Raw genomic sequence first — 23,863 nt, 5'->3', positions numbered from 1 at the left:
AAAGGCCTTATATAAGCTTTGTACTAATTGGCCCTTTATTTCCTCATGTTCATCTCTTGTACTTTGAGTGTTGCAGCTGAGTAGATCTTTAGTAATCCAGAGCACAAAGAACCGCTTCTATGTTTTCTCTATAGTGAGGTCATTGAATACATAATTTGTAATTAGTTGGAAATTTTTTTTTATGCACAGTGTAAAAAAAGGGATTCATTGCCTTCATTTTTGTCTTTGTTTTTGAGCTATACCTGCAGAGCTCAGAGGTCACTCTTGATGGGTTCAGGGGACCAAATATGGTGCTGGAGATTGAATCCAGGTTGGCCATGTGAAAGGCAAGTGCTCCGCCTACTCTATCTCTCTAGCTCATTCACCTTCTTTTTGGGGGAAGAGGGGGGGAACCTAAAGACTCTCAGGGTTATTTCTATTCTCAGGAGTGACTCCTGGCAGTATTTGGGAACCCAAATATGGTTTCAGAGATTGTGTCAAGGTCAGTTACACGCAAGGAAAAAAAACTTAACACATATACAATCTCTTAGGCCTCATTATTTTTATATAAGTATTTGGTTGAATATTCTTTTCCTATTTAATTGTCTAGGCATTATCATAAAAAATAAATTGAACATTAAAAAATAAAATTTATTCCATACTCCCAATTCTATTCCATCAATTCCCTAAGTACTGTGATTCAGAGACCAGCAGTGGGTAGGGCTCTTGCCTTGCATGCAGCCTACTTGCATTTGATCCCTAAAATCCCAATATGGTCCCTTGAGCCCTGCCAGGAGTGATTCCTGAGTTCTGAGCCATGAGTTATCACGGGGTATTTTTCAAACACACACACACACACACACACACACACACACACACACACACACACTTACTTCATTCTGACAATGGGAAAATTTAATACCAAGACTGGTTTTGTCTGGTAAAGTTTGTATTTTTTGTTTTCTGTACATCCCTCAGAAATTAAAAGAAAACCTAAAGACAGTCTTCCCTTGAATTCATGACTTATTGTCAGGTAAATTAATTATATTTTTATGTTTATATATAATATATAATATATATTATATTATAATATAGTATAGTAGAAAATAATTTCTTCAACCAAAGGTTAAATATAATATACTAATTATATATCATTAATGTTATATATGAAACATTAACTAAAATAATTTTATATGTGAAATTTATATAAAGTTCATATGAGAAATTTATATATAATGTATTTTATATATAAAATAACATAATTTTATATATGCAGCTAGCAGTTCTTCTAATAGTATTGTTTGTATGGGAGATGAGCATTACTTCAAGTATGCCAGGACATTTCAGGAGTGAGTGTGGACACCCTCCCCAACTCTGGTACTTCTGGAAAGCCTGACAACCAAAACCATGCTCCACAAAAGTCACAGCATCAGCAATAGTGGTTGAAGATCCTGAATACTGAATACAGTGCTCAACAACTCCAATTTTTTAAATATTGTCATTCCTGTAGTAGCACATCAAGTTAGGCACCTATGTGTATCTGAAACCACCTAATGTTCAGAAACAAAAGAAGTGACAGAATGATCAATTAGCAATAAGAGCTTACTAAACCTCTGACAGGGACTTAATAACCTCATTGCAAGATCAATAATTTTCACAAATTTTCTTTTTGCTGTACTCTTTTTCTTTCTTTCTTCTCCTTTTATTTTTTTTAATGATTTCACTCCAACTTACCTGTAAACAAATATATTATGGTCACCTATGTCAACTATGCAGTATATGATTTTAAATGAAGTAATATATATACATATATTTTAAAAACCATTCAAAATGAATGTTTATTAATTTTCTAGCTATTGATGACATTGACATTGATGACAATGATATATTAAAGGCCCCTAGTATTATTACCATCTATTTTTTTCAGTCTGCTGAGCAAACTCCCTTGCCCTCCTTTTTTTGTTGTTGTTTGTTTGTTGTTTTTAGGTCACACCCAGTAGCACTCAGGGGTCACTACTGGCTCCATGCTCAGAAATCACTCCTGGCAGGCATGGGGGACTATATGGGATGCCGGGATTTGAACCACTGTCCTTTTGCATGAAAGGCAAACGCCTTACCTCCATGCTATCTCTCCGGCCCCACCATCTATTTTTTCAAACACAATTGTTAACATTTGCTCCATGTGTTTAGATGCTCCAATGTTGACTGCATATATATGCATCTATGTTTATGATTGTTAAAACTTCATTATGAATTCATCGTCTTTTTTGGGGGGGCCACACCCGGTGACGCTCAGGGGTTACTTCTGGCTATGCACTGAGAAATTGCACCTGGCTCAGGGAACCATATGGGATGCTGGGATCGAATGGAGGTCCGTCCTAAGTCAGACACGCGCAAAGCAAACACCCTGGCACTGCGCTACCATTCTGGCCCCAAATTCATCATCATTTAATAATGGTTTTCTTAGTCTTTTGTTACAGTTTTTACTTATTTTGTCTGATACAAGTATTACTACTCCTGCTCTCTTTTGTTTTCATTTACATAATTTATCTTTTGTTACCCTTCACTTTCAGTTAATTGTCAATTTCAGTCAGCGAGTTTCTTTTACTAACATATAGTCATTTATTCATCTTCTTGTATATTTCCTTTTTTGCTATTAATTTATAATAGCCTTGTATTTAACAGATATACTTTTTATCTAGTTACAAATATTTTCTACCAGTTTTGTGTTTGCCTTTTCATTTGAATGTGTTTAATAAGTCAGATGCTTTACATTTTTAAGAATTCAAATCTAAGGACTGGAGCAGTGGCACAAGTCAAATTTTAGATGGCTTCCTTTTATTATAATATAAAATAAATTACTGTAATCTCTCCAATAAAATCTCTAAGATTCTAAAAATAAAAAGGATATTTATAATAATAATTTATAATAAATAATGTTTTACAATTTTTAACAGAAATGGAAGAAAAATGAAAGTCTTACAATCCTGTGCCCAATCTGATGAAGTTTAGGATTTGGCATTGCACATGTTAAGCCGTCCTTCCTCACCCTACTGACATGTCACATAAAAAGTACCACAATACATGGGATAGATGTCATAAGTTGTGACAGCATGACAACTCAGTTAATTTAGGGGTGGAAGTGAAGGTAGTAACAGAAAAGCGCTCATCCTTTCTCTTGGCTTGGTAAAAATAAGCGGCAAAGTTATTTTAAAAGAAGAAGACCAACAGCACATCTGTTTGACTGAAGACCAGCCAAAGATTTATAGGGGGCCCGGAGAGATAGCACAGCGGCGTTTGCCTTGCAAGCAGCCAATCCAACCAAAGGTGGTTGGTTCGAATCCCGGTGTCCCATATGGTCTGCCTGCCAGGAGCTATTTCTGAGCAGACAGCCAGGAGTAATCCCTGGCACTGCCGGGTGTGACCCAAAAAACAAAACAAAACAAAAAAAAAAACTGATTTATAGGAAAAATCCTTATCTGCTTTCTTGAGAAAAGTTCACATTTTTATTTTTTTCTACTAATTTTCAAGTAAAAACGATTTTAATTTTAAAATATGTTATACATTAAAAACCAGCATTTCTTGTAGGACTGGAGTGATAAATTGCCTTGCATGTGGCTAGCTCAGATTCAATCTCTGGCACCAAATCTTATCACCTGAGTCCTGCCAGGAGTGATCTGCAGAGAAAGAAGTAAGTCCTAAGCACCGCCAGGTATGACCCCAAGCAAAACAAAACAAAAATATAGCACTTCTTTGGTTTCTTTGCTTCCCAATTTTGAAACTAATATTTTAATTTATAAGCAAAATATAATCTGCTTTGAATGAAAACATGCTACAGGTCTTCAAGAAGCCCCAGAATAGAATGTCCTTTGACATAGTTTTTATTGTTTATAAATGATATAAATGCTTTAATGTTTCTTATGATGATGATGGCGATTAATGCAGAGACAACATAACTATCAAATATAATCAAATCAAGCTGGGCAGGATATTAAGGAAACAATGAAACATCTCTTTGGTAGTGGCAGGAAGAGACTTGAGATAGGTTGGGAGGGAATATAATCTCTGAAGAAAGTTTCAGAGAATATTATTATTCAGGAAAAGAAAATTTATCCATTTATTCATAAATTCCTTATATCTCACTCTTGAAGTATCAGGCAGTTTTAGGTTGTGCTGATAACAATAAGAAAAGCAAAGTTCCTATCTGATTAAAAAAAAAGAAAAGTTGAGATTATCATAAAATTTATATTCAAATTTTCTCTGTGTGATCAAACTGTGTAATGGCAGAAAGCATATCTTAACTGAGGAAAGACCAATGTTTATGTTACAGCAAAGAGGAGTCAGACTATGTGAAGAGTGTTCTAGACAATTAATTACTGATAATTTTAAATTGATCCCTTAAAAATTAAGTTTGTCACTGGGCTGGGAGATAGTAATTAGGGTGCATACAAGGCTTGTGCCCAACATGGGTTCTATTCCAGGGAGTGGAATTGGGAGCAGCTCTCTGAGTTCCAGGAATCCTCAGGATGGTCCAGGTTTCACCAGAATTGCTGGGCCTGAGCAGCATCACATCCTCAGTCTCTTGAGCTGAACCAACTACCAGTCTGAGCATTGCTTGGGAAGTCATAAACACTTTAATGTTACTGTAGAAAAAGAAAATACCTTCTTTTCTAGGAATTCAGTGTTTCCCTAATTGGGGATCCCCTTCACTAAGAGGAGCTGGAACATCCAGACCAGTTGATATAGAAGCCTCTGACACAACTGTGGTGCTTTCTGTTCATTCACAAGAAAGAAAAAAGAAAGAAATAAAGAAAGAAAGAAAGAAAGAAGAAAGAAAGAGGAAAGGAAGGAAAGAAAAGAGAAAGAAAGAAAAGAAAAAAGAAGAAATAAAAGAAAGAAAGAAAGAAAGAAGAAAGGAAGGAGGAAAAAAGGAAGGAGGAAGGAAGAAAAGGAAGGAGGAAAAGAAGGAAGGAAGGAGGAAAAGAAGGAGGAAAAGAAGGAAGGAAGGAGGAAAAGAAGGAGGAGGAAGAAGAAAGAAAGAAAGAAAGAAGAAAGAAGAAAGAAAAGAAAGAAGAAAGAAAGAAAGAAAGAAAGAGAAAGAAAGAAAGAAAGAAAGAAGAAAGAAAGAAAGAAAGAAAGAAAGAAAGAAAGAAAGAAAGAAAGAAAGAAAGAAAGAAAGAAAGAAAGAAAGAAAGAAAGAAAGAAAGAAAGAGGGAGGGAGGGAGGGAGGGAGGGAAAGGAAAGAAAAAGAAAAAGAAGAAAGTGAGAAAAAGAAGGAAGGAAGAGAGGTAGGGAGGGAGAGAGGGAGGGAGGGAGGAAAGAAGACTAAAGTATGCATTTGAAATCATTATTTGTATTGCAGGTAATGTAGTTAATGTTTCAGTTCACCAATGTATTGGACAATATTGGTCTTTTGTTTTGGTTTCTCTTCCCTCTGTGCAAATGATATTTTTTTTAAGTTTGGGTGGCAGGATTGCAGAAAACTATTGCCCTTTCTAGATATAATTCTGTGTGTGTGTGTGTGTGTGTGTGTGTGTGTGTGTGTGTGTGTGTGTGTGTGTGTGTGTGGAGGGATAACATTGGTGGTGCTCAGGGCTTACTCTTGGCTCTAGGAATCATTCCTTACAGGACTCAAGGGACCATATGGAGTTCCAGAATCACACTGGGTTGTATAGACAAGGCCAGCTCTCGGATCACTATTCTGTATTGAGCCCCAGGTATAATTTTTTTTTAACCAGGAGTATCTGGAGGGTCATAATTGTCAGGTTTGTATTGGCTTTGATGATCTGTCACTCAGCACCACATCAACAATGCTGCCCATTCTACCTAGTGTTTAAAATGTCACTTACAGTGAAAGATAATAGGGGGAAGTTTGCAAAGCTTTATATCTACTGTGCATTTTGTTTCATAGCTTGTATTTTTTTCTCTAAAGAATGTGGTCAAGGCAAAGGTCTGAGGGTTTCTCTGAAATACTCAAGAAACAAACAGAAAGCCACAAAATTACAACATTCACTGTAAAAACTGTGGCAAAGAAACTAAAAGTAATCAAGAAACTACTTGTGGAGCCCAAGCCATAGCACAGCAGTTAGCGTGTCCACCTTGCAAGCAACTGACCTGGTTTCAATTCCAAACATCCCATATGGTTTCATTTCCAACAGGAATGACCCCTGAGCGCAGAGCCACAAGTAACCCCTGAGCACTACTGGGTGTGGCCCAAAAACCAAAAGGAAAAACAAAACTACTTTGCATTAAAAAAAATAAAACATAAGCTGTAGAAAAGAAAATTGACATCACTAAATACAAATTTACTCTTCCTTTTCTGAGTGTAGAGAATTAGGATTTGTAGCATTACATATATCAATCTCAAAATATGTATTTATTTCCATTTTGCATTTGTAAGTGGGTATAACTAATACTACTATTTTCTCCCTAAATTTGCCAGAGAGGCCAAAATTAATTATCAGGCGGAAATGCAGAGAAAGAACATGCAGTAACTTCTCAAGGTCAACACAGCATGAACCTCCAAACCCCCTCAACCAGGGCAAGGAAAGAGAAGCAAAGAAAATAAAAAGAAATAAAGCAGACTGGAAGGATGCCAGGGATGAACTTAGGAACTAAGCAAGAAGATTTGCCTAGAGTAAGAGATATGCACCCTTCTCCCTAGGCTGAAACTGTGGGAGGGACCCAAATGATGGAGCATTTCTCTTAAGCCCTGGATTTGAAATCTCCGGGCTCTTATTAATGCTGGGATCATGTCCTAATAGCTCACCAGCTAAGGTCATATTTGCCAACCCCTTTTATCTGGTGGTGGTGGGGCATATCTGGACATCCTCAGAGACTGCCCCTGGCTCTGCGCTCATTAATCATTTCTGGCAGCTCGGGAGACCTTATGGGAAGATGGGGGTCAAACCTGGGTGGGTCATGTGTAAGGCAAACATCCTACCTGCTGTGCTATTGCTTCAGCTTGCTTCTGATTCTGATAAAAGTAGCATTTTCTTTTGTTTGGGGGCCAGACTCAGCAGTACTCAGGTATTACACCTGCCTCTACTCCTGGCAGGCTTGGGGGATCATATGGGATAGCAAGGTTCGAATCCGGGTTGATTGTGTATAAGGCAAATTCCCTACCTGGTGTGCTACTGCTCCAGAGCTCAAGTAGCATTTTTTATAGCACTCCTAAAAGCTTGACTAGGAGCCTGAATTTTATTCCATTTACCTCATATTTTGTTTTTTCTCATAAAATATAACCAATAATGAGACTTCTGTGCCTCTTAGAAAGATATCACCAAGAGGGATACAATTCAGAAAATCATTGTTGATGTTAATAATATTGTTCATTTTTATTAAAGGAATTGCAAAGAGCAAGTAGGTCACAGATGCTAACTATAAAATACTGTTTTCCAGAGTTTCAACTTGTACCAATTTTACTTTTTTCATGTGGGCTGTAGCCTCCCAACCAATTTCCCTCTCGTATTGCCTGTTCCTTGCCTGTCAATAAACAAAAAGGCCCTGGAGATTGTGTGCTATATAAATACAAGGTAGAGCAGATGGTGTACTGAATAACTCCTTTTCAGTCTCAGAAAATCCAGGCCTGAGGTGCTTTTGGAATACTACATGTTTTTCATAAGGCCCAAATTGTATCACATCTTTCTATAATATGAGGAATATTCAGGAATCTGATCTGTCTAATGGCTAAAATTGCAAAATTGTGTGAAATTTCTGAGGCAAGGTCAAGGAACTCAGTGAGATTCTATGTGATTATGTTAGTAATTCAATATGTATCTTACAAATCATCATTGATTGTCACCAAAGACCTCCTCTTTGATTGATTTGTGATTCCCAATGATAAAAGCCATTAATTCTGAGCATGTTCATATGAGCCTGCAAACCAAGATACATTGGAACATAATAAGTTGCCCTATGATCAGGAATGGTTATAAAATATTGATACCGTACAGGTAAAATTTTCTGTATGTTTTCATTATTTACTTGATCCACAAATTATTTCTAAAAATGTACATCTTGGAACAAGGGAGAACCTCAAAGAACTAGAGCACAATCCTTGCATTTTTGAAGCTCTGAGTTTTATCTCCCAGGCCCTACCTCCTTGAAAGCACCACCAAGAGCCCTGGTGGTACCAAAAGCCCTGGTGGTACCTTGGACTAAAAGCTATATACCACATTGCCTGGGCCAAGCACAGAACTAACAGGCCACTCACCAGGCTAAAAGCTTAGGGACTTCTATCACAGATATTTCTTTGCTCTTTCTTGAACCTGCTGGGAAGGAAAGTAACTGCTCCTAACTCATATTTTGCCTTAATGTCTAAGCTCTTTTCTCCCAATGTCTGCGTGACTCATTCCTCTCCCTCTCTCAAGTTTTTATAAACTCAATGAAGACCTCTCTGGCATTATGATTAAAAATTGTCAATAGCCAATTCCATGGCTTTTAAAAAACTTCTTTCTTTTCCCTTAATTGTTAGCACCATGAACAAGCCTACATGATTTATGAATACTTACTTTATTGTCTCTTTCTTCCCCTAAGAATATAAGCTCGGTCAGGATAGCATTTTTATCATTTTATCTACAAGATAGCCAATCATTAATAAGCATTCAAAAATATCTATTGTGTAAATTTATAAATGAGAGTCTAAGAACAAGAGTCTGTAGTGAGAGCAGAAAGGAAGAATACAACAGTTTCACATCAGCAAAATGAAAATAATAGTCCACTCTCAAAACATTCAGGTAGTTTTGAGGATAAGAGAATATAATACCTATAAAACTGTATATTCATCATAAGTTTCAGAGTTGTTAGTGGAGCTTTTTTAGTCTTATAGTAGATTCTAAGGGGAATACATTTTGTGATTAATATGAATATATTGATATATACATATATTTATTTTAGTTGTTAGCTAAATTTTTTCTCAGAGCTGAGCAATAGTTCAAGGGACTGGACTACAAATTTTGTATACAAATTTTGTATGCTATTAGAAAGAACTTTCCCAAGCAACTCAATAGGAATGAGTTGTTCCTGAGCACCAAAGACCTTATGCCTATGGAATTAAATTGGAAAATATCTGTTGAGGCAAAATTTCCTCTGGAGGGTGGATTAAATGTGCATGTAAAGGGGTTGGGGTAATATTTAGCATTTGTACCATGACAACAAGAAAAAATGGCACAAGTAATTTTTGTTATGGTTTCAATCATTTTAAAATAAAAAATGTAAAAAATAAAATTAAAAAAAATGTAAATTAAGATGCCAGAGAGATTGCACAGTGTTTAGTGCACTTGCTTTGCATGTGACACTCCCAGGCTTGATCCCCAGTACAATGGACAGTCTCTCTCGTACTGCCACAAAAGTTTCTGAGCACAAAGCCGGAAGTAAGCCCTGAGCACAGGCGGGTGTACCAAGACTGCTGTCAATTTAAAATTCCCCCCAAAAATCTTGTTTTCACAGCTCAGGTTGCTTTCCCATGTTTCAGAAGGTGAGTAGGGGAAGCAGCTGCCTCTTAGAGTAAACGTCTAGGGTTTACAGTGCTGGCAGGAAGGGGAATGGTCTGAGAGCATGGGTCAGATGCAGGAACCCCAAAGGCTGGAACCCACATCTTCTAGACATCACCGAGAAGAAATGTAGCCTCGAATTTCAGAATCTAAACCCTATCAGAGAAGAACACAGGAACCTTCTTCGCCAGAGAACCTTTTCATGGAAGTCAACTTCCATGATTAATCTGTTCTGCCTGGCCAGGAATCCTCTCTACTCCTTTCTGGTATCTCTGCCTGTCTCAACCCTTTGAGATAAGCTTAGAGGTAAGCATTTGGCTCTTGCAAATGTGGTCCTGTGAGTTTTCTCTGGAGGGGAAGTACACTTGGTTATGGGGGAAAGAGCCGTTCCCAGTTGCTCAGGGGCCCATGAAGTACTGGGGATCAATCCAGGTTGGAAGGCTGCAGAGCCCCTGTGCTTCGTTCTTGTCTCCCTCTCGTGTGATTTCTAGTTTGGGGGAAGCACCATTGACCAATGGGCCCTTCCTGAGTACCAATATTACCTTTCCTTTTCTACGAAGTTTCCGGAAGGGTTCTGCATAGCTCTTAGAAATTCTCCCTCCAAGTCCTCCTGTTTCTCCTGGGTTGGAAAGATTCATCATTCCTCTAGTCTAGACAGAGCCCTATCTGGTTCCAGTGACTTCTGGGTTGGGGGCTTCCACACATCCTTTTTTGCTGTAGACTTTTCCCTCATGTAACAGCATCCAGAATGCAGAGAACTTGTCCACTATTTTACAATATGGAGAACAAAAATAAAATAGAAGGATATAAAGATCATTTTATTTTTGCTTCCCATGTTTTAATGAAAACTATGCCATATCTTTATGAAAGTTTGTTGTTTTATTTAGCCAATAGTTATGAACTACCTTCTCTGATGTTCAAGCTCTGGGGTTTGCTGAGATGAGATGGAACCTGCTCTTGGTAGCAATTAGAGATTAATCCTTGCCATGTTTGCCTGATCCAACGCCCTGGATCCCTCCTCCAATGAATGGCGAATGAACCCTGGGCAGGTCCACATTGCACACCTCTTTCTCTCCCCTCTTTTCTTCTTCCTTTACAGCTTCCCTTTCATTTAATCTCATTGCCATCTTCTTTCTTGACTTCCTTCCCAATTGGTGCTCTGTATCCCTCAACATTAATTCTATCCCACTAACAAGCAATGACCCTCATTCGACTCTTAATCTCAGCAGTTCTCACTATCTTTGCAGCTCAGCTGATGTATTCTGCTTAAAGAATATGGTGGGGACAAGGGGCAGGCTGACCCTTGCTGCATCTTAAAGATGTTGGTCTTCAACAACTAGTAATTTGTTAACAATAGCTTCTTAAGCACTCATTTCCTTCCCTTTGAATTACAATTTATTTATTTATTTATTTATTTATTTATTTATTCTCTGAATTAAGGAGCTGAATTACAGCAATATCTCAGTTATCAGGTTAGGAACATTTGTGTGAAATTTGTAAGTTAGAAAGATAGTGAAGATTGATCTCTGAATGCTAAAAATAATATGTCTCTTTACATGTAAAGTGTCTTAAAATATAAAATGTCTTAAAATGTGTTCAAGGTTGATACAATATTTTACAGAGTATTTAAATGTCAAGTGCATCCAAAACTATAGGAAGAAAGGTCTTCATAGGGGAGGAGTCTAAAAAAAAAGGTCTTCATACAAGATGAAAAAAAGCACACAGCCCCTTCTTAGCCTGCACACTGTGAATTGGCATGCAGTCTTGCAGACACACACACACTTCTACGTATTCACCTGGTAGGTATGGCCACACATACGAATAGTGCCAACCCCCTGGGCCATTTATTCCCATAGAAGTCTCTTCAATGTAGGGCTTTGTGAATGAAGCCATGGAGAATGTTTGCAGAGAATTCCTCTGCTGTGGGGCTCAGTTTGGGCAGATAGGTAATTCCATGAACCTTATCACCTCTTTCACCCCTCCTGTGAGGTAGTGAATGAATTAAAAATTTACATATCACCTTAAAATAATCAGCTCTTAAAAAAAAGCAGCACACCATTTCTGGTGTGATAGTACATATATTATTATATATTATATGTTTTATATATGTAATCCTATACATATAATATTATAACAGGCATAATTCCTAAATGCAGAGAATGAGTAACCTCTGAGTATTACTGGGTGTGCCCCCAAACCTAAAATAAATAAAATTTTAAACATTTTATACGGGGCTGGCAAGGTGGTGTTAGAGGTAAGATGTCTTTGCCTTGCAAGCGCTAGCCAAGGAAGGACCGCGGTTCCATCCCCTGGCATCCCATATGGTGTCCCCCACCCCAAGCTAGGGGTGACCCCTGAACATCAAACGGGTGAGGCCCGAAAAAAAACAAAAAACAAAAGAAAAACGTTTTATAAAAAAGCACTTTTTCCTTTGAAGAGAATATATTTAGTATTATAGTCAATTAAATACCTTTTTCCCAAATAAATGCCACATATTTATTGTAGAATTTAAGCACATTTGTGGGGTTCATCTTGCCTTCAAGTAGACACTTCAGTGCTTCTTTTAAAGTTGGTTTTGAGGGGCCGGAGCAGCATAAGGAGTTTGTACACCCGGAGCATCACCGGGTGTGACCCCCCCCAAAAAAAATTGGTTTTGAGTCTATAAAGTTCCTGAGCTGTTGTTAATTCACGAAGCTGTGTATCCTTCCTATTAACCTGAATTAAAGTCTGGCTAGGTGAAGTATCCTTGGCGAGGTACTCATTTCATTGAGACTTTTCACTATATTCCTCCAGAGCCTTTAGGAAAAGAGCGTTGCTTGTGATAAATCTGCTGTAAATCTTAAGTTTGATTCTTTATATGTAATTTCCCTTTTTGGTCTTGCTGCTTCCAATACTCTAGCTCTAGCTCTTGATTTTATCATCATGACTAGGATGTGCCTTGCGGTACATTTTTTAAGACCTCTTTTAGCTGGTACTCTTTGGGCATCCAGCATGTGGGGTGCAAGTTGGGAATTTCTCAGTGATGATGTCTTTTGTTTGTTTGTTTGTTTTTTTGTTTTTGGGCCACACCCAGTGATGCTCAGGGGCTATTCCTCACTATATGCTCAGAAATCGCCCCTGGCTTGGGGAACATATGGGACGCCAGGGGATCGAACTGCGGTCAGTCCTAGGTTATCACTTGCAAGGCAGATGCCTCACCACTAACTCCACTGCTCCAGCCCCAAGTGATGATGCTTTGACTGTTGCTTCTTCTTCTTTTTTTTTTTTTGCCCCCATCCCACCCAACGCCTACCCAAGCTGGCATATACATACACCAGGCTCAGCACCGAGTCCTTGGACTGTTGCTTCTTCATTAGAATTTTCTTTCTGTCCCTCTTGGACCCTAAATGTGTCTTATGTTGTTACTGTTAAATTTATCCCAATGGTCTACTTTTGTCTGTTCACTTATTTTCAGTATATTTTTCATCTTATTTTTGTTTATTCTGTCTCTTCTTCAATTTATTCTATTGAATGGAGGTGTAATGCAGCTCATCTTCCAGCTCATTGATTCTGTCCTCTTACTCTGCTGGTGAGGCTTTCCAGGGAGGTTTTCATTTCACCTACCAAATTTTTCTGTCCTGATATTTTTCATTTCTACCATCATATCCTCATTAGTCATATGGCTGTCCATTCCATGATTTCTTTGAGTTCTTTGAACAGCATTAATATTTTCTCTCTAAAAGTCTTGATCAGAGAGGCTATATAGGTGGCTGAATCTTCAGAACTACCATCTTCATTCAGTAGGTGTGGTGGGGTTCTGCGTTGTTTCCTCATTGCAAACTTTGTAATATGAAGATGTCTTTTATGTATTCTTGTGGGACTCCTTGACTAAAAATATGGAGCCACAGAGTGAAGTGGAGAGGACATCATCTTGTCTGGGACCACTCACCTCAGATCAATTGAAAATCATGTTTTTTGTTTGTTTGTTTGTTTGTTTTGAGGCCACAAGGATTAATCCTGGCAGTCTTGGGGGGAACATATGAGATGCTAAGAATCGAACCTGGTCTGTCCTGGGTAGGCTTTGTGCAAGGCAAACACCCCACTACCGTGCTGTCACTCCAGCCCCCCAAAATTGTGCTTTTCAGTCCAAACATGCCTACAGTCTGCAACTACTCCCACTGCAGGTCAACAGTCCTCTTTCACTCATGATCATGCTCTTGACTGAGCTCATTCCCCTCATTTGTGTTTTATTTTAAGTTAAACTCCCATTTTTTAATCTTGGGTCCATTTTATGCAAAGCCTCTCAGGCAGGCTCCCGTGAATGATTCCACAAATGTCACATATTTATTAGTGAAGTAACCTATTTGTGAAGAAGTATAAAGAGAAAGAGAAAAAAAAACACTCCCAATATTCACTGTCCGAACAGGGGCAATTTTTCAACTGGTGGAAATGTTTTTGAAATTTTTTTTTACAGTATCAATATTAGCCATCAGATACTCAAATCATTTTAGGCCCAATGTTTCTTCTCCGACTCCTCCTTTTATTACTGTAGCTAATTTTACTTGAAGGGTGGCACATGGGTAGTGGTCAATGATAGAACCTAGTGCCTTTTAATTTTCATCTGCATTCATGAGGGAAATGTAATGATTCTGCTTTGCTTTCGGGTTTGTTCACTCTTGGTCCTGAAATCCTTGTAGAAAGCCTTTGACCTGATTGTGGAGAAGGAGAGCCAACATGTCCCTATCTATTCCCCTCATCTATGTGCTAGTCTCTATCAAACCCAAGAGCATCGGCCTTGGCTTCCCATCACCCAGTGCATATTCTTTTAATGAAGAAAAGAAGCAGACCACTAGGTCTGCGAGTAAACCAGGAAGTCAGTGATTCAAGGTTGTTTAGAATACAGGCATAAAGGTGATCTGAATACAGGATATACCTGCAACTGGCCTCCTGAGATAAATCCCCTTAATAAACTTGAAATATGTAAGTAATAGGACAAAAGCACATTTTATCTTAAAAGCTGGCAGCAGACCTCTTAAAATGGAAACTGTCTTTGTCAGGAAATGTTTTCATAAATGCTTTGGAAGATAGCCAGAGCTAAAGCAGCAGCCGCCAGGACAACAAACAGGGATGTGGGTGACGGAAGGAAGAGATAAAGAAGAGAGTGGAGGGCTAGCCACATGTCAGCAGGCCAGAGAACAATAACAGCAACTATAACAGTACGAGCCATGGCTACTCACTGTAACCAGGCTTAATTCTAGGTGGTTTTCAGGTTCCATCTCATTTAACCCACACAACATTTTCGTTTAAGGATTCTTATTAATCGTCCATTTACAAAGACTAGATTATTTTTAAAAATCAAGGATATTTTCAATAGGCTGGAGAGTAAGTACAGTTGAGTAGGGTCTTTCTTGCCTTTTATGCCGCCAGCCTAGGTTAGGCCCCTGGATCCCATATAGTCCTCCAAGTACCATTAGGCATAATTCCTGAGTGCAGAGTTAAAAATAATCCCTGAGCATCACTGGGTGTGACTCCCTCAAAAAAGATGATACTCAACACTGTATTTTATACATCCATGATGAAAATTTTTGTTTGTTTAAATTTTATTTTATTGAAATAGTTGTGATCTACAGAATCCTTTATAATTGAATCAAATATATAATGAATCAGGGCTCTTCCCACCCCCAGTGTCAACCTCCCTCCACTAATGGCCCCAGAGTGCCTTCTAAAATACTAGCTTTTGCCCACTGGCCTGCCAGTATAACAGGCCCATTTAAGTTTAGATTAAAGTTTAGGTCCCTTGATTCCATTATTATTGACTTTGGCTTGGATATTTAGTTCTGTCCTTTTTATTTCTCCGCAGATGCATCTGAGACTACTTGACCCCTGCCCCAGCCTTTCTTGATTCCTTTCTTCTTAGTTTTGTAGAAAAATGGGGGCTATCATGGAAATTTTTTAATGTAAATATTCAGTCACATTTTCTACAAAGAAAAAACCTTTATAAGTAACTTTCCTCTTCCTCTCCCTTTGGTTTTCATGGTTGTGATATACGGGAGTCACACACTTGGTTTTAGTGACCACACAGGATTACTATGTGCTGAGTGTCACACATTGGCAAAGCTGGGGATTACATCAGCAATGCTGGGGATGGAACTTGGAGATGTGAAGTGTCAGGGATTAAATTTATGACTTCATGCATGTTGGCAACATCTCTGTATCAGCCACTCCTCACTGCATGGATAGAGATTTTTGTATGGGGGGCCAGAGAGATAGTATGGAGGCAAGGTGTTTGCTTGCATGCAGAAGGACAGTGGTTGGAATCGCAGCATCTCATATGATCCCCCGAGCCTGCCGGGAGCGATTTTTGAGTATAGAGCCAGGAGTAATCCCTGAACACTGCTGGGTAGAACCAATAACCAAATAATAATAATAATAATAATAATAATAATAATAATAATAATAATAATAAAACCCCACATGTCAGGATTGAAGTGGTACAAAATATGGGCTACTGAGACTATTCTTTTACAATAATATGGCAAAATCAGAATATTGGGGTCAGAGGGGTCATAAGATCCTGAAAATTTGTTTGAAAGCCACTGAATGAATTTTCTTAAGTAAGTGGAGTAGCATTTGATTTTTAATAGGGGCAAATAAACCCACATTACCACCTAGGTGAGGCATAATACTAAGTGAGATCCCAAACAACAGTCTAGCCACCTATTCTTTTTTAGTACAACTAGAAAATATCAAACTAATATCAAAGTATCAAGCCTTTTCCAATTGCCGAGCTCTGTGCAAAGTGCTTGTAATCTATTTTCTTACATAATTCTCAATAAAACACTGTGAGTTCTAAGAGAATTTAATAGCAAAGCTGAGTTTAGCCCAACACTTTCATATTTTTGATCCAGTTTATTTGCTACCACTACCTTTTGAGGGAAAAAGCCATCTGTTCCTGAAGGGTGCTGATGCAAGCTCAAGGGTAATAAGGCTTCCCTCCTTTTATGCTTTCTTAGAGAAACAGCATTGAATGTTTCTGCATCTCCACAGTTTCAATGTAGGTAAACCTTATGGATGTAAGGAACCACAAAAATAGATTCACTCTTTCTCCTTTACTAGATGAGACTAAGAAAATTTTAATGAACCTATAATATAGAGAAGGAATAAAAAAGAGGAGTGAGGGATATGGGAAAGAGGAAGGAAATAGTTAGGGAAGGGAAGAGAGAGAGATGGATAGGGAGATAAACAGGAGATCTAGTACAAGTGTTATAAACTTGCTTTGCATAAAGTTGAGCCAGGTTTAAATATAGGCACTGCACAGGGTTCTTTTGAATACCACCAGGAGTGATCTCTGAGCACAGAGCCAAGCATAAACCTGAACACAGCTTGATGTAATTAAAAAACCAAAGCACAACAAAAAAAAATTGCTCTTAATGGCTTCTTTAATGACATCTAAATTCATTTGAGAAACTTCTTTAGCTATATGAAAAGATGATGAACCTGGGCCCGGAGAGATAGCACAGCGGCGTTTGCCTTGCAAGCAGCTGATCCAGGACCAAAGGTGATTGGTTCGAATCCCAGTGTCCCATATGGTCCCCTGTGACTGCCAGGAGCTATTTCTGAGCAGACAGCCAGGAGTAACCCCTGAACACCACCGGGTGTGGCCCAAAAACCAAAAAAAAAAAAAGAAAAAAGAAAAAAAAAAAAGAAAAGATCATGAACCTAATTCTACTTTTTACCTTTGATAGCAAGCAAAATAAGAGTAATCTGTGAGCCCAAGGATTGATGGGTGGGCAGCACAGGAAATAGGAACTGTAATAACAAAGAAGAGAGTGCAGATACTTTCACTGGGAATACCACTGTCAAATTAAATAACTTTTTAATCTCCTCTCTGTAAAATTCTGGCTCTTGGCTCTTCTGTTAGGGGATTATACCTTCTTGTACTCAGGGCTCACTCCTGGCTCTGTGCTCAAAGATCACTTCTGGCAGTACTCAGGGGACCTTATTCGGTGTTGGGTATTGAACTGAGGAAGTTGGGGGCTTGGCTGTGTGAAAAGTTAGTGCCTTACCTGCTCTATTAATTCTTTGGATGTTAGAATGTTGACTCATGAAAAGAATCTTTTAAACAAGTAAATATATAAATGTTTTTCTCTTTTGGTTAATGAATATTGGTATTCAGATTTGCACATGACATAAGACCTAAAAGATTGTAAAAGAAAATATAGAAAGAAAAAAAATGACTGACCAAGTTCTACATCATTATTTGAGCTACTATATATATATATATATATATATATATATATATATATATATATATATATATATATATATATATATATATATACACACACACACACATATTGGGTTTTGGTTCAGGGGCCATACCCAGTGGTGTTCAGGGGTTCCTCCTGGCTCTGTGCTCAGAAGTCACTCCTGGCAGGCTCGGGGGATCATATGGGATGCCAGAATTCGAACTGGGGTTCATTCTGTGTTGGCTGTGTACAAAGCAAATGCCTTTCCACTGTGCCATAGCTCCGGCCCCTGAGCTATGATATATTTAGAAAAATGTTCTAGACACAGGAAAGTTCCCTACAATAAGGAGTGATCTTCTCAGGAGTTGTCAAAGTGAAGTTCAAAATTTTTTCATGTTAAGCACTCTTAATACTGTTATATATTTTTGTTTCTGTATGTGTCGGGTATAACCAGCAATGTTCAGGGATTCATGGTTCTGTGCTCAGGAATGACCCCTGGTATTCATATGAGTATTCAAACCTGAGTCAGTATGATGCAAAAGGAGTGCCTTAACCCTTGTACAACCTCTCAAACCATCATGTATTTAATTTTGTCAATAATAAAATTAATTGAAGCACCATGAGATACAAATTTAAATAAATAAATTAATTTAATAAATTTAAATAAATAAATTTAAATAAAAGCCAGATAATAATAATATATATACACTAAAAACTTCAACATAAAGTTGTTATAAAAAGAGATTCTCTGGGTCCAGAGCAGTGGCGCAGTGGTAGGGCATTTGTCTTGCACACGGCTGACCTGGGACAAATCACGGTTTGGCCTCTCATATGGTCCCCCAAGCCAGGAGCAATTTCTGAGTGCATAGTCAGGAAAAACCCCTGAGTGTCACTGGGTGTGGCCCAAAAACAAAAAAAAGATTATTTTTTATTCTTTAATTTTTCCTGTGTGTTTCTTGTATTAAAAAGATTCCAGTGCCAAGTAGGGGTAGGAAAAACAAGGCACAACCCCGGTCTAAGGAAAGAGAAGAGCAGAAGAATAAATCTCAGAAGGAGGGACAGGGAAAAATGTTATTAAGGCAGCAAACTATTCCAAACTGTAGGTGAAAAATTCTCCAGCCTCAAACGAGGCAGAGATGGGCCCAATGAAGGATCCTCAAAGAGAAATTATAGCTTTTCTTCCTGTCCCACTGTAGTCTACCCACTACTCACTCCAGGTTACCGTCTCCAATCTGGAGGTAAGAGGGTGGCAGGGCTTGGGAGGCAGAGATGCACCTGTGTGGTTCAGGGTCAGCATCTCCAGCAGCCTCTGTGCTCCACACTGTTACACCTTAGCTACCACAGACTAAGGGTGTAGACCTGGTCAGCTTCTGGGTTTCCACAGAAGAGAGGTTTTCACCAGGACATTTGAGCAAAGATGCAGCCAAAATAGACCAAATGCTCAGGGTTATTGCATAGCCAGGCAGCAGGACATCCAGAGCTTGGTACCAGGGGAGCAATACCCAGTTGTGAGAGCTCTCTGGTTGCTATGGCTTCTGGGAAGGCCTAAGTCAACTAGCTTGACTCTTCCACCACTTGCCATTAGAATGTTCTCTGACTCAGGTCTCGGTGAACAATGCAGTTGGCATGAAGAAGAAAATGCAGACTTCTTAGAAATATCAGCTCCTTGATGGTCTCACTGACAAGCTTGGTGGGGATCCGTAGACAGTAAATTTTCAGGTCTTGGTCCATAGGCTCAAATACCAGGGCCCTTTTGTTCTTGGTCTATCCAACTGGGGGCCCATCAGCCTGACAACACTGAGGTGCTCAGAAGCCTCCAGCTGCCTCCAAAATGCCACATCCCTTCTGGTACCAAAGAGGAGGCCTCTTCAGCACCTTCTTTAGTAGGGGCTCCACTAGAGCCACTGTGGGGACCAGGGGCCATGTATACTGTCCCACAGGCACCGACAGATCTATCTCAGCCACTGGTTCACACAAGAGGTCAACAGACATTCTCAATCCAATGTAACCTCACCATGTGCCAGAAGCTGAGCGCTTCCTGTTAGGAATGATTATTCCACTACTGTCTGGGCCACTGAACTCTGCAGGCCAGACCAGAGATAACAGGCCGTGGCTAGAAGGACCCCTTTACCCTAGCCTCACCTTGTGACCAGATGCAGAAGAGGCACAAGGGAACTGGGGGGTGAGCGGAGAGACCTAATTCTCTTGAAATTTTTTTTTTGTGAATGAGAAAAATATGATTGTTTTCTTCCATTAAAATTTTTGTTTTGATACCAATAAATAATGAAAAAAAAAGATTTAAAATTTTTCTTGAACAAAAAAAGTGAAAGCATAATTCAGATCACTGGTTAAATTTCTCCTTAATCTCTAGCCTCAACAATCATGTTGGAAAAATATTGAGCTAATAAAGCATATTGCTATACTCTGCTTGTTTTTAAGTAACAATTTTTTTTTTTACTCAAACTAATAAAATATGTTATTATTGGTCCAATGTACTCCTTGGGAGGGAAAGGAGTTACATTACATAGAAACTTTAATTGCGGGGCCGGAGAGGTGGCGATAGAGGTAAGGTGTCTGCCTTGCAAGCGCTAGCCAAGGAAGGACCACGGTTCGATCCCCCGGCGTCCCATATGGTCCCCCCAAGCCAGGGGCAATTTCTGATTGCTTAGCCAGGAGTAACCCCTGAGCATCAAACGGGTGTGGCCCCAAAAAACAAAACAAAACAAAACAAAACAAAAACTTTAATTGCTCTGGATCAAATGCCTCCTTTCCTCCCTTCCACTTCACTGTTGATCATGTGTTACCGACAATTCAGATATAAGCTACTGTCACAGAGATGGCAAACATACAAATAGGTTATTATTCAGCATAGTCTGTTTAGTAATACAAAACCCACAATGTAATTTATCTGTAGCATGATATGTCAAACGTCGTGAAATATGTCCACTTACAGTCATACAAGGAGGATGCATTATATATTTTCAGATTTAGCTATATTTTCCTTGTTATAGCTCCTATAGATAGACAAAACACCAGAGAATTTTAATTTGCTTAACCAATCGCTTAAACTTGAACATAACTAGCATAGGAGGAGGAAATAAAACCTGCCCAAAATAAATGAAAAGCTGAATTCAAAATTAAAAACCAGGAGTGGCCAGAGATAGTACAGAGATTAAGGCACTTGCCTTGCTAGGCATTTACCTTGCAAATCCATTTAATACCCAGTGTTCCAGATAATTCCCAGAGCACCACCAAGAGTAGTCCCTAATCATATAGTCAGGACTAGCCTATGAGCACTCTCAGGTTTAGACCCAAAACAAACACAAAATTTAAAAACCAGAAAAATCTTAAGGACAGGAGCCTCTGAAATTGTAGGGAAGGTCCCTTATCTTATCCTACTAAGTACTACTAACTAAGCCTACTACAAAGAAAATGAGATGCAAAATGAATCCTTAGCCTGAAATCTTTGTTTAGATTTGCAGTGTAGTGTGACTCCAAGGACCTTTGTAAAACAGGGAAGTTACTTGTCACCTCAGTACCCACCAGTTCACTAAACCTGCCCTTTCTATATGAGAAAAAAAATCTTTTGCTTTCATTTGTAAACTGCTCCTTTTGACCATGCTAACAAGACGGATCTCCAAGAAAGTTCTTCCGATCTTGCTGCTAATTGAACATGCCTTCTCAACTCATCACTTTGTCTCCTGATTGATTCAACCTTGGGGTAGCAATGAAACTGGACCTTTTCAGTTAAAGAAACAGGAATAAGCTGGGAGTATAGTGTGCCCTCTGGGTATTTGGAAATCTGGTTTGGATTTATGCTAATAATTACTTTGTCCTTAAAAAAATATTAATTCTGAGGTTTCTTTTCCTAGATATAAAGCTGACCAGTTTGTGGAGGAGGGGATAGCTCAGGGCAAAGCACCCACTCTGTGAGCATGAATTCTTGTGTTCAAACATCCAGCCCCACATATGCTGAGCACCGAGCCTGCAGCAATCCTGTGTGGGAGCCCCATGTCACAAGGCTGTGTGTGTGTGTGTGTGTGTGTGTGTGTGTGTGTGTGTGTGTGTGTGTGTGCAATGAACATATGCAGCCCCTGGTGAGCACCATAACCAAGTGTGTGTTCATTGTAACAGGGAGAGAGAAATAATTAAAATGTGAAAACTAATTTAGGACTTAAAATAGGGCTTAAAGGGCTGGAGTGCATGCTTTACATACATGAGGTCGTGATCCTCTAAAGCACACCAAGTGGCCTTCCTGCCTCACATTGCTATGTTCAAGTTTAAATAGAGTACGGTGAGAAGTGCCATTCTTTGTCCCACACACTTCTGCATATATACTGGGGAGCCTCTCCCAAATTAATATTAAACTTTACTTAACATACTGGTCTGTAACTGTAAAGCTAGCTTGTGTTTTAGGTCCCTTCCCTGGTAATGTACGTACATTCACTTTCGAAAAAGCACCACTAATAACAATTCTCTCAAGCACCTCCAAGTCAAGTCCAGCTGTATTTGGTTACGCTTTGGATGGGAAATAGGCTTATTGCTTTTCTTCCTGGCTTCCAAGCCTTGAGAATCCTTTCCACACACAACTCCTATTTCAAAGAGAAGCCCCACTGGGAGTCGGGAAGATCTAGCTGTGAGAGAAGGAAGTTATGCTAATTTCCCACCCCTTAAGACATCCGTGAGCATTGCAAATACTTGCAGTTTTAGGAGAAAAGGCTTCCTTCTAGATCCTTTCCAAGTTGGTTATCACACTTGTAACTTTTCCATCCCAAGTTATCTCACTCCTTTCCTCCTCCCCTGCTGACTTCTTGAGCCAAATAAACAGTATAGAAGCTTGGGAGTCAAGCTGAATTTGACACAGGTCCCCAGGGCTCTGGTTATTGAGAGTATGAATGACGGTCATTTCTGGCTAAAGCAGACTGGTCTTCATGCACAGGGAAAAATGGCCGTAGTAGATCACAACTTACCTACATAGCTTCTTGGATATGCAGGAATAGTTTACCTCTTAAACGAAAAATTCCAGAAATAAATACATTTTTAAATATCTACAGATTGGGGCTGGAGAGGTAGTACAGCAGGGAGGGCCCTTGCTATCCCAGGTTCAATCCTTGGGACCACAGAGTCCCAGGAGCCCTGACAGGAATGAACCCTAAGCATAGGAGTAAGCCCTGAGCACAGCTGTTGTGACTCCCTTTCAATATATATATATGTGTGTGTGTGTATATACATATATGTGTATATATACATATACATATATATCCATACATACATACATATATATTTTAACATATATATATTCACTATATGTACTTGTGTTGGTAAAATAATAGACTCATTCTGTTTCAGCTGGGGAGTTTCTAATGAAGAATTCTTTAAAAGAAATTCAGAGTGGGGCCGAAGAGATAGCGTGAAGGCAATGTGTTTGCCTTGCATGCAGAAGGACAGTGGTTTGAATCCCAGCATCCCATGTGGTCCTCCGAGACTGCCAGGAGCAATTTCTGAGCATAGAGCCAGAAGTAACCCCTGAGCATTGCCGGGTGAGACCCAAAAACCAAAAAAAAAAAAAAAAAAAAAAAAAGAAATTCAAAGAGTTCTTTAATCTATTAAATGTTTCAAGAAGCAATGCAGTCCAATACAATCACTTATTCAACATGTTTTTTTTAAATTAATAACTCTAAGCACCATGATTACAAACATGTTTGTAATTAGATTCCAGTTATAAAAAAGGACACCCCCATTCATTAGTGCACTATTCCCACCACCAATGCCCCCATCCCCTTCCTCCAAACGACCCACCTGTATTCGAGACAGGCATTCTACTTCTCACTCACTACCATTGTCATGATAGTTGTCAGTTTTCTAACTGAACTCACCACTTTTTGCCCAATCTCCAATCACTGAAAAAACTCATGAACAGAACCAATTTTTCTTGGAACAACAGTCACCTGTGTAACCAAGAGCCCTTGGACCCCTAACCCTAACTAGAGAGCCCTAGTTTTAGCCCCAGCACGACCATCCATCTGTGAGCCTGACCTTCATCCAGTGTATAGCCTCATGTTCAATTCATGTACAACTAATTCAGCCTCATGTACAACTGATTACCAGGTAGCAAAACGAAGACATACCTTGCATCTCCTTCAGTGCTAACCTGGGAAAGTG

The 23,863-nt window shown here is 39.0% G+C and overlaps 1 pseudogene; it reads right to left on the bottom strand.

Moving 5' to 3' along the window:
* Positions 1–19,036: 19,036 nt before the first annotated feature.
* On the bottom strand, positions 19,037–22,607 carry LOC126008702 (cyclin-dependent kinase 4-like; annotated as a pseudogene).
* Between the last annotated feature and the right edge of the window lie 1,256 nt (positions 22,608–23,863).

This window comes from Suncus etruscus, chromosome 5 (genome assembly GCF_024139225.1).
Source record: "Suncus etruscus isolate mSunEtr1 chromosome 5, mSunEtr1.pri.cur, whole genome shotgun sequence".
Taxonomy (NCBI): Eukaryota; Metazoa; Chordata; class Mammalia; order Eulipotyphla; family Soricidae; genus Suncus; species Suncus etruscus.
This window is presented reverse-complemented; position numbering and strand designations above follow the sequence as displayed.